Source organism: Sparus aurata, chromosome 4 (assembly GCF_900880675.1).
Source record: "Sparus aurata chromosome 4, fSpaAur1.1, whole genome shotgun sequence".
Lineage (NCBI taxonomy): Eukaryota > Metazoa > Chordata > Actinopteri > Spariformes > Sparidae > Sparus > Sparus aurata.
In genome coordinates, this window is record NC_044190.1 from 25,619,904 (window position 1) to 25,634,139 (window position 14,236).

Consider the following 14,236-nt stretch of genomic DNA (forward strand, 5'->3'; position numbering starts at 1 on the left):
CAAAAGTCACCACATCCTGTAATGACCGACATCCCAAAGCTAACTCAGTGACAGCTCCAATATTTCAAAGTTTCTCGTAAAAAAAAAAAAAAAAAAAAGGAGCCATGTCTAAATGGCATTCCAGTTATTTGGGCAAAAGTTCATGCATTCTAGACCAGGCAGCATCTTTTGCTCAAATTTCATCATGCTACTGCAATGGAGGTCATGGAAAAGTACCCAAAACCCCCCAACAGTCCTTACACCAACTCTCACGTATTCTTTTGTACCGTAGAGTGCTACTTTATGCAACAGATGTTCACATAGTCCTCCACACACGGTACATGATGGATGCTCTAACGTATTAGCAGCGCAAGTATTTCAAACTGTACGTCTGTTAGATTCATGTAACGCAGTCGCAACACACACACACACACACACAGAGGCACACAAACAGAGCTTACACTACTTGGCCACATTCAAGTTTGGTCTCATCCCAAATTCCTGACCTCAAAATTTCAAGACAAAGGTAGTTAGTCTTGATTTATGCATGCTTCAGCTTAGGATGAAGAGAGCAGGACACGGTAGCAAAGCAATTAATTTTGATGCTGAAAACATTATTAATGGTAATGTTTAAAACATCAAAGCGCCCGGCTGACAGAGACACAGCATCACCGCTCTGACAAGATGGAACAGATGAGCTCACTTGAGTCAGTCAAGGTGAGGCACGGGGGGGAAAATGTAATTTGTCTCCCCATTGATTTTCATTGAGATTTCCTGGAGAAGCTGTGGTTCGGAGCAAGTTAAACTCATGTACCTGGTGTCTGTGGTATGGCAGGACTGTACGCCATATGTCTAATCTGTCGCTGGCTTGCGCTTTTGTCTACAAAAGCATCGTGTATGGATTTCTTTTTTATATGAAAAGCGTATCGTACAGTCGGCATGGGGCAATTAGGAGGAGCTGTAGGACGGAATTCAACCATTTTGAGCCAGCTTGGGATGTAAGGGACAACAGAGGACACGGCATCAGTTGGACTGTGTGAAGCTCAAGTTCATAATGACTGAGTGGGCCGCTGAAGAACCCCCTCCCCTATCTGTGTGGACTCCTCACTGTAGCTTTGGGCAAAGGGATAAAGCTTCTCTCACTCCCACATGTTCATTTACCCCCCACCATCGCACCAATTGAACCAGGGAGTCTGGGGGAGCCACATTGATATTCACTACACATCTCCATCCCCCAGCCACAACCATCCCCACTGGAAACATTATTTCATTACATATATTATGCATTCAGCATAAGGGAGTTGGTGAATGTGCAGCGTGCTGATGTGTGTGCGTGCGCGTGTGTCTGTGTGTGGGGGCGAGCTCAGATGTTTCCCTCTATGTATACATGGCTGTGACAAGCCCGTTGTAAAAAGAGTTTTAAAGGGGGTGTAAAAAGAAGTAACGCTTCGGGGGTCCAGTGTTAATGGCACTTAGTTTACTTTGCGAGAGAGAAGACAAAATATTTATTTCGCACGGCTTTGTGTCAACATTATAAAAAGAGATTTTGCAATTTTTTTCACAACACGGAGGGACAAAGTTTCCTGCAGAGTTTTGCATGAATTTTCGCAGTTCATTTGAGTGCGCATCCAAATGTGTACCGTGTCTCATGCAGAGCAGGAGTTTGAACAGATACACAGAGAGGAAAAAACAGGGGAAAAGAGACCAGAAAGAGATGAAGATAGAGACAGACAGACAGATCTTTCACATGGCCTGCTGCTCTTTGGGCCCTTGTCCAGATGTCACCAGAAACAGTTTTTATTTGTTAATGTCTTGTTTTAAAAGCCCTCTTAAAAGCGCCCGCCGCCTTTCCCTTAAGTGGCTCCACACAAGACACTCTTGTCTGATCCAAACTGGAATCAATTTGGAAAAGAAACCATTTCACCTCTGATTAAGCACTGCTCTGTCTCTGCAGTGGCATGCTGACCTTTACAGAGGTCTGTCTTGTGCTGCTTGGAGGGGCTGGCCAGATGATGTGCCGGGCTAATTAGATTGATTGACGTCAGAAGGCCGGGCCTAAGAGTGGCTTGTGTTTGAACCCGCAGCCATTTGTCAGGACTCACAGCCCTGTCTCTGTCGGCCTTTACTGTCTCACAGTCCTGCCTAATTTCATTTTCATGCACGTTACCCCCCAGTTTCTCTTCACAAACATCCCATCGTGCATTTCCTTTTTCATTTTCTGTAACTCTTATATAAATTAACTTTTTACTGGACTTCAGTGACACCTGCCCAAATTCTTGTGACACAGTGAGCCAGAAGTGTGCTCCTCTCTAGTATCCGTGTAGTCAAAAGTATGTATTTCTTCATGTTCGTACAGGTGAATGTTTGGGCTTCAAATGACAATGTGCTTAGTTTGACACTGCAAAACTGTTCAAAACATGGTTGACAGTGTAAATTTGTAGATTTTCAAGAGGCCTGTGAGCTGCTCTGTGACATCACACATGGTCTGGGAGTCAATCCTGGTCCGATATTCAGCAAACGCGACTGTGCATGGAAACCTTGTAACCTCCGGTGCACATACACTATGGATCTTTTGTCCAGCAGTTCAACATTTGAAATGAAAAATATTTGCATATTTATAATGAAGGAGAAGGAATAAGATTTTAAACGTAATGATTACAATTTTACTGCAAAAAACATGTCAGACACATATCTATGTATGCCTCTGTACATGTGTGGAAGGGATCCAAAGTATTTGGAATTTCTGGGCATCACATCACTCACTCATGTCAGGCCAGTCAGCCATTTTGCCAAATTCTGTCTGGCTTGGCATCATTAAAATGGCTGCATCTACACGGACGTGTTTCTGTGTGATCACCACTTTCAGCCTCCATATTCCTAATTCATTTTTTTCATCTGTCACCATTTGCTGTAGTTACAGCCTGTTCAGCATCTGTGAGTATCATGGATTCGTGTAACATATAAAACACGGAAGTCCCTAGAGCTATGATACGTTGCAAGCCCAGAGTGCTTTGAGAAGAGAGTTCAGAGGGAAGTAGTCCACCAGGGATCAGCCCTGGGTCCAAATCCTGAGCACTTTGCCTTATACACCCAGAGAAACATTGCCTAAAGAGAGGCCTGGTGGAGAGAAACCTCACCTCCAGTTCAAGCGGATTCCTCTGCCCTTTTATTTGCTCTCGTTTGGCTGCAGGGGGAACGCGCTCCACTCTGACCTGGGGGCACTCATCCAATCAGCTCGCTATCTGCTGCAAGAGCCTCCATAATAGTGACATTTTTCCACCTCGTCAATAAAGTGGTGAAAGCCACCCTCCACCCGCTACTTGACCATTTAACTTCTTCCTGAAAAGGCCCTTTCTTTCTGTCTGTCTCTGTGTCTGGCTGAAATCAATAAAAGCAGAGCAAGGAAAGAGGCCAATCCAGCCGCTGCATTAACTGGTGGTCTCGACTGCTGTACAAAGAGGATGGCTGGCAGAGAAAAGGATACAGAAGAGCTAGCAGCTCAAGCTGTTATTCATACAGTAGTGGGAGAAACCTGCTTCTTGTGTACACGCGACGTATGTTGTCATCCAGCGAGGACAGGAAGGATATTCCGAAAATGCTGAGCGTGCTGCGCAGACACTCATGTATCACAAAAGCCATAAAACAGAGTTGAAACTGAAAAACTTCAGTGTGTGCACCCAGACTGAAAGATGACAACCATAAGCAACAAAACTGACATATACATTAACAGATGCAAACTCTCGGGTCTCTAATGATCATTGCTTGCCATGACTCATTTAGCAGCTGCATTCACACATCACCACATGTCTGCAGTGATTGACATAATGGTATCAGAGTGAGAACAAAATGTCTTCCAATGAAGGAGCAGGAGGGAGAAAATGAGAGAGATGGGTTACATCTATGCCCATGCTGAAATGAGTGCAGTGCTTTGTTTGGTTATGCTGTCTGAGCTGAAATTGATTACTGTGAGAAGCATGCACCAAAGAGCCCCTGCATTCAGATGAAATAAATAACACACTCTCTTAGAGATGGTGGGGTGTGTGGAAGATGGAACAAAGGGTGAAAAATTAGATATGGGAGGAGGGAAGAAACAAAGATGGATGAGGTCAAAATGAATTTACAAGGGGAAAAAGCAGGGATGAAAAGAAAGACGGAAATGGCTAAAGGTGGGATGCTGAACGGCATGTCTTCAGTCTAGTGCAGCACTAAGGAGAGAGACAGTCTGGAAGACATCTGGAGCAGCGGAGGATAACAGCCGCACACCACTCCCCAACCACAGACAACATGATGAGGGATTAAACTTCATTACAACATGTTATGGTAATGAATGGGCTGTGGCCAGTTCTGGATGTGTTAGAGTAATTACCACTCTCCAGCGTATGTGTGACTGACACTTCCAGCACGTGTTTACGAAGCCATGTGTCCGTCTGCGTGTGCTGATCATTTTCCTGGGACTTTAGAGAACTGGGTGAGGCCTAATCCTGGAAGTCCTTCTCAACATGCGCTAAGTAGGAACAACTGCTGCTGCTAATTAAAAGAACGCACTGCTTAGACAGCTACTGTCACACGTATCATCTCCCATAATTAGCTTAACACTGCTCTTTGAGTGAAGATGGGCTGGGGCAGGCCCAGACTTTGTGGTTTGGGCCAGTGTCTGGGCATCTGGGTCGAGGATGGGTTCCAGAAAGGGAGGGGGACAGACGAAGCCACACACCCCAAAGGGGCGAGGTTGACTCCGGGTCACAGAGGCTGCCTGGCCTTATGGCTGACAGATGTTAGTCTGGTTCAACATGAGTTGTCGTTCTGGAAAAAGTTACACCACACTGCACTCCACACTGCAATTATCTTCTCTGTGTAGAGAAACATCTCATACATCATCGCTCAACAAGACATAAGAAAAAGCCCCTCCCTGGATTACAAAGCCTTTGATAAACTGCGCCACTTCAATCTGCTATCTAGCTTACTGCTAAAGCGTTCCAATGTTTGAGTTAGCCGGCCTGTCAGTAGCATTCCCAAGTGGAGCAGCAGTGTGTTTTCACTGTGGAAGGAGCACAGCAGCCTTCTGTGGTTGGTGTGTTTCTGCTAATGTCGCTAATGATCCCCACAATAGAGACCGGAGCGGAGTCCTTTCATTTACAGTAAGCTTCAAAGTGTGCGAGTCCAGGGGGAGGCGAGGATGAGAGCCAGGGGGGAAGTCCTGTCCCCAGACCGCTCCCTGTTCCCTCATGACGGTACAGCTGGGACATGCTGTGGATACGTGTTCCTCTGAACAAGGAGCTTCCCCACATTTACACCTGCTGAGACTTGTCACGTGTGCATATATGCTGGTTTATGTTTGTGAAATAGGGGCAAGCTTTCTGAGGTGACACATTTCCCACGGTGGGCACGGGGACAGGAAAGCACCAGGGCGGCATAATGGAGAAAATGTGTTTTCCTGCTAAGATTGGAGAGAAAGCGGACATGAGATGACAGTGGATCATTAGACCGGGATTGCCTGCAGCCTGCTAATTTATGCAAATTAATTTCTTGGCTGATGTGAAAGGAGAGGGAGCGGGTGCCAGCGCTTGGCAAGCAGTCAACATCGAGCGGCGAAAAGGTTAAACTGCCGCACTCTGCTTTGGTGGTCTGGAAAGTTTAGCAGCGTAAGCCAGGGAGGGCTGTGGTACACCGAGCAACAATGACAAAGAAACGCACGCTATGCCAGCCCTCTTCCTGGCAAGGCGGGTAGACAGACAGCCAATCCAGCTCGTGCTGGCTCTCTCGTAGGCGAATGGCATGGCATGCTGGCCCTCTCGTCGCCCCGCCTCCCCTCCCCACTGCACTGCAGCTGCCCAGAATGATTTTATAAACATTTTGCCAGTGGATCAATACCTGTATTGATCAACCATTGTGAGAGTGATCCGTCTAAAACCCAGAGCAGCCTAGAGCTCAGAGATGGGAGGAGCGAACGAGAGAGGCTGCAGAGAGGATGGAGAAAGAGAGAGAGTCTGCAGCCACAGTGAAAGGGAGAAGAGGTGCAAGGGAAGAGAAGCGAGTCTGAGAGAGAAGCAGACGCAGAGCTGAAGGCAGGTGGGAAGGCAGGTTTCGGACAACGCTGCCAGGCCACTGGGATTGGGGGAAAACCTATGGTAATTGCTTTCTCATTAAGGGAGGTAGGGTGAGGGCGACTAATGACTACCGCGTTAAGTATGCGGGTAAGTGACGGATGGAGAATTAGCGTGAAGAAATGTTTATGTGTGCAACAAAGGGGCGATTCCCACACCTCAGTTTGCTAATGCCTGCACTAGTTTGGCCTGCTACATAGTACTGTCAGGTACATTGTTGCATGTGCGTAAGTGTGCATGAATGCATGAGGTTCAAAGGGGATTGTGTTCATGGGGAGTTAGGGGGTGCAGATGACGAGTGATTAAGATGTTCAATTATCCTGCTTAATTCATCACTGATTGCATTTTGATTTTTTGTGTGCTTTGACTAGAAAAAACTCAAAGTCTCAAAAATGTGCAGTCTGCCTTGGTGACAACATGGGACGGGGAAGGCCCAGCACATCTCTTGAGTTCAGCTGCTACAATAAATTCAAGACTGGAAATACCCCGAGAAAATCAACGACTTAAAGGAATGACATCCTGGATACAAACATCCACGGAGGAAGTAAGAGGAACATCCTTGATCGCGCTGAATGAATAACCTTAAACTGATTTCAAACTCAAAGACGAAAACGGCTCCAAGACGATGATGGTGTTAACTGTGGCACGTGAAAGATAATTGCTGTTTTGAACTTGTGTGGATCAAGTTGGCTTTGGGATATTCTTCTGACAATTGGATTTAATCTTGGATTTTGTTGGAATTTTACTGACTGGACCACTCGACAACAGCAATGAATGTTTGATTCGAGGCCCGAAGCTGGAGGACGAGTCAAAAGGCTTTCGGGATCATCCCCTCAACGCCAAAGGGAAATCAAGTTTCCATTGATTGATTTTAAATGTGACTTCCTTGTGCATAATTGCGGATTTGAGGGAAGATATATTCCTCCAAACTGTGGGGGAGGAAGGGCCTTGATGCTCATAAACGCACTGGAGCTCTGGTGTGGAGAAACTCAGAGGCCTTCGCTCTAAAGGTTCCTCGGGTTCACTCCCCTGTGAACATGCTGCAGAGTTAAAATAATGACTCTTCGTACATAAACTTTCTGCATATAATTTTGTTAAATAAAATGTTATTTTATACAATATATTGAGCTTTATTGTGCAGCACATGATGCGAAGCATGTGACAAAACATATCGTCAGCCATGTCCCACTACCTCACTGCATACTAAAACAATAAGAATGCAATGTGTATGTTTAATGGTATCCTGCTTTGACAGTTACTATACAAGATAGTCGCCAAGAGACATCAATTAAACTGTGATTTTGGAACTGCCATCTTCAAATTAGGTCAAAAATCAACAAGAATGTTTTCTAAAGATTTAAAGCTGCTTTAAGCGGTGCTGTCGTTTTAGCTAACTTCCTGTCCATTTTACAGCTTGCGATCCCCTCCCTACTCTCTACGTCATCACACCACCAACACGCAGCGGTAATCGCGAAACATAGCAGCAAACAGGAGGATCCGGACACGACCGGCCTCTTTATGGAGTTCTCTGTCCTGATTGGATAACGTGAGCAGGGATGCCGGCAAATGTCTTTTCTCTTTTACTCCATTTGGAGGAGAGACACGGTTACTGACCAATCACTCTATAACAGCGATTATTGTTGGAAAACAGGACAATTTAAAACTTATTTTAATAAAAAAATCTATCACTTAACAGCAGCTTTTATACATTTATTGATTTATTTCTGTGTTGTTCTGTGCACTGCAATGTTCCTAAAGCTGTCTTACCTCCATCCACACGGCACCCCAACAAATCATGCAAATTCTGAATGTGTTATGTGTGAATGCGTCCTCTTTCAGTACATTTGATAATTGTTCCAATGTAAACACACTTTACTCATTCAAAATGTGATATCCATTAATATATACAGTTGAATTGGGATGCAGCTGCTCATTCAGAGTATTGTATCTGTACTTCACCTCGAGCTGGACTCGTTTGGCGAATGTAGCTCAGCTACAGTTAAGTAATGGTAACCACGGAGACTCAATTGACGTTTAAGTGAGGAGAGGATGGTAAACATCACAACACGAGCGTGACCGCATCAAAGTTGTCCAATGTAAACAGAGCACAGATTGGGCATTCGGCACGGCGACAGCAAACATGAATTTTTCTCATTATCGTTGAGTGGTAACCTACATTGAGTATATCAGTTGCAGGAGGCTCTTTTTCAGCAAAGGGTGAATGGAGAATAGAGAAAAGCCAATGGTCACCGTCGATCTGACATCTGATCCAGACTCATATTAGCAAATGTGTCTCCAATATTTGATCATTAAGAGACTCAAATACAAGTAAACTGCATTGTTAGTAAGCAAACACAATATATTACATTTACTAAAGGGAACCCTTTATAGTCTATACAGTCGCAGTTCAAATATCGCATAGAAATTGTGTTCTACCTGCAATACCAACGCCGTGCCCTATATCAGTTTGTGCCATAAATGAAAGAAGCTGAATTATTACAAAATTCAAGCAATGGAGTGCTGCAGGGATGATGTGTCTTTGTTGGCTAACCTGGAAGTTAGCATGGCCCTGGTTCCCGCAACAAAAAGCCTGTAGGATTTGTCAGTTGTATTGTGGGCACTTTTAAGGAACATGAACACTTTATATTTGTGGCAAACTTAATGATGGATTTTATGTCTTAAAATAAAACGTGAAAATATCTTAAGCCTATGGTTACCATAAGAAAACCCACTGAGTACGCAAAAAATGCTCACTCCTTCTAGTTTTTAGCATTCATTCCTGCAGCACTCTACGGCTAACATTGTAAGTATCTAAATACGGGGGCTAGTCTTCAAGGTTTGTATGCTGGTTTCTTGAATTGAGTTTTGATTTATAATTACAGATACAAAATGCCCCTATATACAGCTTGGCAGGTGGTCTGGCTCTACAGTGTTATCATTTTTGTATTTTTTGTGAATTATTTACAGCCAGTATATGAGGTCAATACATTAAAAGGTAAAGGGAAATACCCCAACATCCAATGTCCAAACAAAACACAAACTAAACCTTCAATGTATATATTTTTAAAAATATATTACTCTCTATTGTTAATATCGGTGTCTCATGATTGTCTATATCAGTTTAATTTCAGGGAGAAAGACTCTTAAGCGTTATCACCTTACACAAAGACTTAATTCATGTGCTATCAAAGCAGCGCTGACACACTGAATCATTTTCTTGTTTCCTTTCATCCTTTTTGTTTGATTCCGACTCTCAAAAACAAACCCTTGGACGAGTGCCAAACCATAAATTAGGATCTTCATTAGACACATCAAATCTAAATTACTTTTCAATTAACAGGCCAGTCAACCTGAACTAATCAACCAATTAGGCCGTGTGTGTTCACAGAAAAGCTAACAAAAGCGCACAAGTCCCCCGGGAAAGCAGTAAAAACACTGTGGAAGAGTGACAGTGCAAATGAGAAGCTACTGGTTGAAGAGAGAAAGGGAGGATCACAAAGTGGCAGAGGAGACATGTGACACTGAGATCACATCATTGTTCACCCCTGTCATTACTCGGGTATTCAAACTTCAAGTTATAAGAAATAATTGAAGCTAAAGAAAGGGAAATAATTAAATAAAAGAAGTCCTATGAGCTTTGATCACTCTGTATTGTTCAATGGGTATTCTGCTTTCAGGCTAATGTTTGTGACCGGTACCTTTACGCCAATGAGCCTTGATTGAAAGATATATTATTCCTCTAATGATACCCTATTTCATGTTAAATCATCAGACAGTACTGCTGCAAACTAAATAAACATAAACATAAACTACTCCTGAACCATAACTTTGTTAAGGTCATTGTTTAAATGCAGGTAATGCATACAATTTTCATGATTATCATGATGTGGGAGGAAAAAATACCTATATTTCTATATATCCTATGTATCAATTGTAGATCAGACAGAACATGATGGTGTGCAGAGACTGTGTTGCCTGAGCCTCTTTGTGTTGGACACAATTCCACATTTACCAGCTCTGAATGAAGACTACTTGGAAAAGGCCTTCGCACAATGTTTTGGAAAGTAATATTCAGAGGGTAGAAAGAATTTATTTGAATCCCCTCTGTCACTCAACTGCAGTTCGTGAATCACGTCTTTGCTGAGCGCTATGGCAACGTGAAAGGCTTTGTGATGCCCTTTTCAGTGTGGCAGGGGCTGCTGGGACTGTGTTGAACATACCTTTGGGCCACAGGAGATCTGATAGGCAGCTCGGGCTGTTCATCCGTCTTCCTCACGCACGACAGAATGCAAACTAAGAGGGAAACAAACACACACATGGCGTACATCTTTTAGGCTGATGCGGATATTGTTATGATTTTTAAAATCCTGCATATACCTATAAAATAAACAATTTGGAAATGGATCCCTTAGACGAGCTTTTTTTGTTGCTCTGACAGAGACACAAGCTGAGCAGGACATTTATACCCCCTCAAGCCCTCACATCTGAAGGTCTGATGGCGCTGTAGTTCAGGCCAAAGGGGTTGTAAAGAGGAGAACACCATTATTGTACTAGTAAATGTCAGAACAACCCCATCTAATTGTGCCATTACTAATTCATGTTTATTAATGCAGTGATGTTTGATGGCTCTGCAAGTCTGCGCCTGTCATGTATGGCTTATTCTTTGCTGGTGAGGGGCTGCAGGGAGCGTGTTAGGGACTGGGTGTGGGGCATATGGTGCATGTAGTGACAGTGCCAAGTGGTGTGTGACTTTAACATGAAGGCGGAGAGGGGGTGAGGGAGTTGACTGATGGTGCTGGTGTCTTCCGCTGGCCTGGTGCCAGGGCCCCTGGTCCCCAGTGCCCCAGCCCCTCACTACCCCGGAGCCTCTGGGCAAGTACCACAGTTATTGTTTTCACTGCCAAGCAATTAGCGGCACTTAAGATTTATTTAGTCATGCTCTAATGTGCGGTAATTAGCTCGGGGCCCAAACAAGCCCTTCCATCCCATCACCTTGTCGCTCACATCAGAGCAATGCATCAGCAGGAGACAGTGAGGGAATGTGAGAGAGGAGCGCAGGGGGTACAGAGGGTGGGATCGTGGAAGAGGAGGAGGAGGAGGAGTTGGAGCAGAGCTAGAAGGATTACAAGAGCACCAGCCCAGCTCTGTGGATCAGCACTTTTTAAGAGATCTTCAGGGGCCTGTTGGCTGAACGCATAGCAGGAGGAAAGGGCAAATACAGCCCAGTTACACTTTTATAGAATGCTTTGTGGAAAAACACCCCTGACACACACCTCGGCCTGGCAGCTCGGTTTGTCATGTGGCCCAGGGGGCTCGGCTGGCCTATCACATGACCACTGTAATGACCTTAAAGGGCAGCCTCCTCAACAAGCTCAGGCCACTCCCACTGGCTGGACTGCTCTTTGGGAAATGCAGTTTGGGTCACTGGATAATGTGTGATGCATTTGGCCCTCAGGCTGGAATAATAACAAAAATGTAGAAACCAGGCCAAAGAGATTATGCAAAAGCTGCCAAGCAAGGTGAAACAAAACAAAACAAAACAAAACAAAATGCTAGACAAATGCTGTTGTTGGTCCATGAAGCTTTTGGTAATTTATATAATGCAATGCATGTGATGTGTATGTGCACAGTATGTCATAAATTTGTTATAGGTGTCAGGGACACCTCTATTAAGAGACAGAGTTTCATTGATTTATTATTTGTTGGAGTGTAATGGGTTCAGCAATGTGCATTGTGTTTTAGAGATATGATTATGTGCATCCTCGAGGCTCTCTGGTATATGTCACATGTGTCAGCTTAAGTCTGGTCCCCAGTACATTTACGAACCAGTAACAGTGATTTCTAACCATTGTGGTTGATGCATGAATTAAATATTAGATTCTGTGAACAACACCAGGCTACCACTGAACTGGGGAAAAAAAAAAAGATGAAATGAGTTAAGTTCATCCACTTCACTTTAGCGACATTCCCCCTCATCTCAATTGAAGCACGTACAGAATAAAGCATTTGTAATGATACATGGAGGCTTGAGAATCAATGCATTGAGTGTTTCAACTTAAGAGTATCTACTTGAACAAGAAACATTTTTCTTATTTGTTTTTCTCTAAAGCACTACACCGCAGAGTGAAAAGCAGTAGCTCATTTAATACAAGTGAGCAGATGAAGGTCAAAGGCAGGTTCAACTGCATATGTACATCTAATACATATGCATTAACAAAAGCCATCAATCTTTTCTGGTCAGAGGGGGTTAGGTGAAAATTTGAATCACTAAATATTAAAAACAGCGTGAAGAAAACTATACAGCAGATGCTTTTGATCGTAAAAAAACAAAAAAAAACAGCAAAAAAAAGTGCAGATGCAAGACATCAGAGCAACCATTTTAGCGTTAAGTGTTTGACTGGGAGATACATCCTAATCATCGCAGAACTGGGCCTCCTCATGGAGCTATCACCTAAAATTGCTATGCAGTTTGGAAGGGTAGTGCTATAAATGAAATATCACTTTCCATTTTATGTCGCGGGGCAGCGTGATGCTCCGAACCAATCAGAACCTCACAAGCCAACCCTTGACCTTTTTCGTCTCAATATGACTGCCATTATCTTGCAGAAAATTAGAAGCGTCTCGCTATTGTTCGGTGGCGACAAGGGGTGGAGGTTATTTAAAGATAAATGCTCTGGCGTTCATGATCCATGCGGCAATCACACAACACAGAACAGAGCGGAGCGGAGGGGGAACATGTCTGCTGACCCCGTGTGGCTGCATGAGTGCACATGCGTACACATGATGCCGTGTGTAGATGGATTCGTGTTGACTGTTTGGTGCCGATGTAGTTCGGCGTCTGCCCAGTAAACCTGTCTGTCGGCGGTACTGGGTGAGCAGGTTTCAATGGATGCTTTTGTGTTATTACGTGAGTACTAAAACGAACAGCTTTAATGCACAATTTACAGGACAAATTTGGAAAGCAAATCCAGATGATTATACATCCTTGATTTCAGTGGTCTCCATAGGCAAATGGATCAGGACTGGCTGTCTTATAAACTTGAGTAGTGAGAGGGATAATATCCTCCTGGTAGCGAAGCCATTAGGTGACGAACATGAATAGAGCTGATGCAGGAATAAAGTGACATGACAGAATACTGTGGGTGTAAAAGCTGAGCATCCGCTGGCCTTTTTGTACATTTTCAAACACAAACACACAATTTAAAAAATGTATAAATCTAGCACACATCTTGGTTTAGGAAATAATTTCTTATTATATTCATGTACAGACATTAGCTGGAACAATCTTTCTCAAAACAATCTTAATATATGATGTTCATCGCAGCTGTATTTTAAGGCGGCTCTATGACAGAAAGAGAATCATAACTGCATAGTGCCTGCATTGTAAATGAGCGTGCTTATTCGGGACTAGTAAAGTCACTGATTTAAAAGAAAACAACACAAAATGTAGAAGCTAAACACTCTTTCCAAAATTGTCAATTGTGGTATACAGATGTTGCTTTAAGATAGCACTTTTCTCTAAACATATTCTATGAATATCCATAGTGATATCACGGAACGCCTGTATTGGCTTGTCACATTGGGAGAATCCTCGAAAAACTCCTGTGAAATCAGAACAAAACATTTTCCATCACTAATGCGTAGCTTGTTAGCTTGAGACCCTGCAATATGTGTTTCTGACAGTTCAGTATAAATTGAGAAATTTAAATTTGATTTGAGAAAACCAGATTGGAATTTTTTTGTGTGTGAAAAGGTAACCATAATAATTGTGATCATGTTCAAACTATTACATCCAGCTTTTCATAAAGCCTATCCCATTCCATTTCTGTAAAATAATTTAGACTGGTTTAAATATGGCATGAATATTCAAATTAAATCAATTTAAACACCAGCTCTGCTGCCAATCTCACACATTCTGTGGGAGGCACTTTACCCATGTTTGCTTCTCTGAAAAGTAGGAAATAACCAGAAGTTTACACAAATGTTCAGGAAGTAAAAGATAGTATTTCAATCAAACTGCACTGGCCTACTTTGGACTGAAGCTTAATTCAAAGCTCAAGTCCTCCTCTAAATTAAATATGTGTGTGTGTGTGTGTGTGTGTGTGTGTGTGTGTACATACACATATATATATGTATATATATATATATATATA

General features: G+C 43.2%; 1 protein-coding gene and 1 long non-coding RNA gene across 18 annotated transcripts in view; one reads left to right on the forward strand and one right to left on the reverse strand.

Moving 5' to 3' along the window:
• The window catches only part of zfhx3b (zinc finger homeobox 3b), a 349,963-nt gene that overhangs the window by 169,479 nt on the left and 166,248 nt on the right, over positions 1 to 14,236 (reverse strand). For all 17 annotated transcript variants that reach the window (XM_030413357.1, XM_030413363.1, XM_030413358.1 and 14 more), the window contains one exon: positions 10,304 to 10,376. The gene's annotated coding sequence lies outside the window, so the exon portion shown is untranslated. The remainder of the gene's footprint in view (positions 1 to 10,303; positions 10,377 to 14,236) is intronic.
• Positions 5,794 to 7,776, forward strand: LOC115579739 (uncharacterized). Its single transcript, XR_003983719.1, has 2 exons — positions 5,794 to 6,107; positions 6,455 to 7,776. It is a non-coding gene; the product is annotated as an uncharacterized LOC115579739 (long non-coding RNA).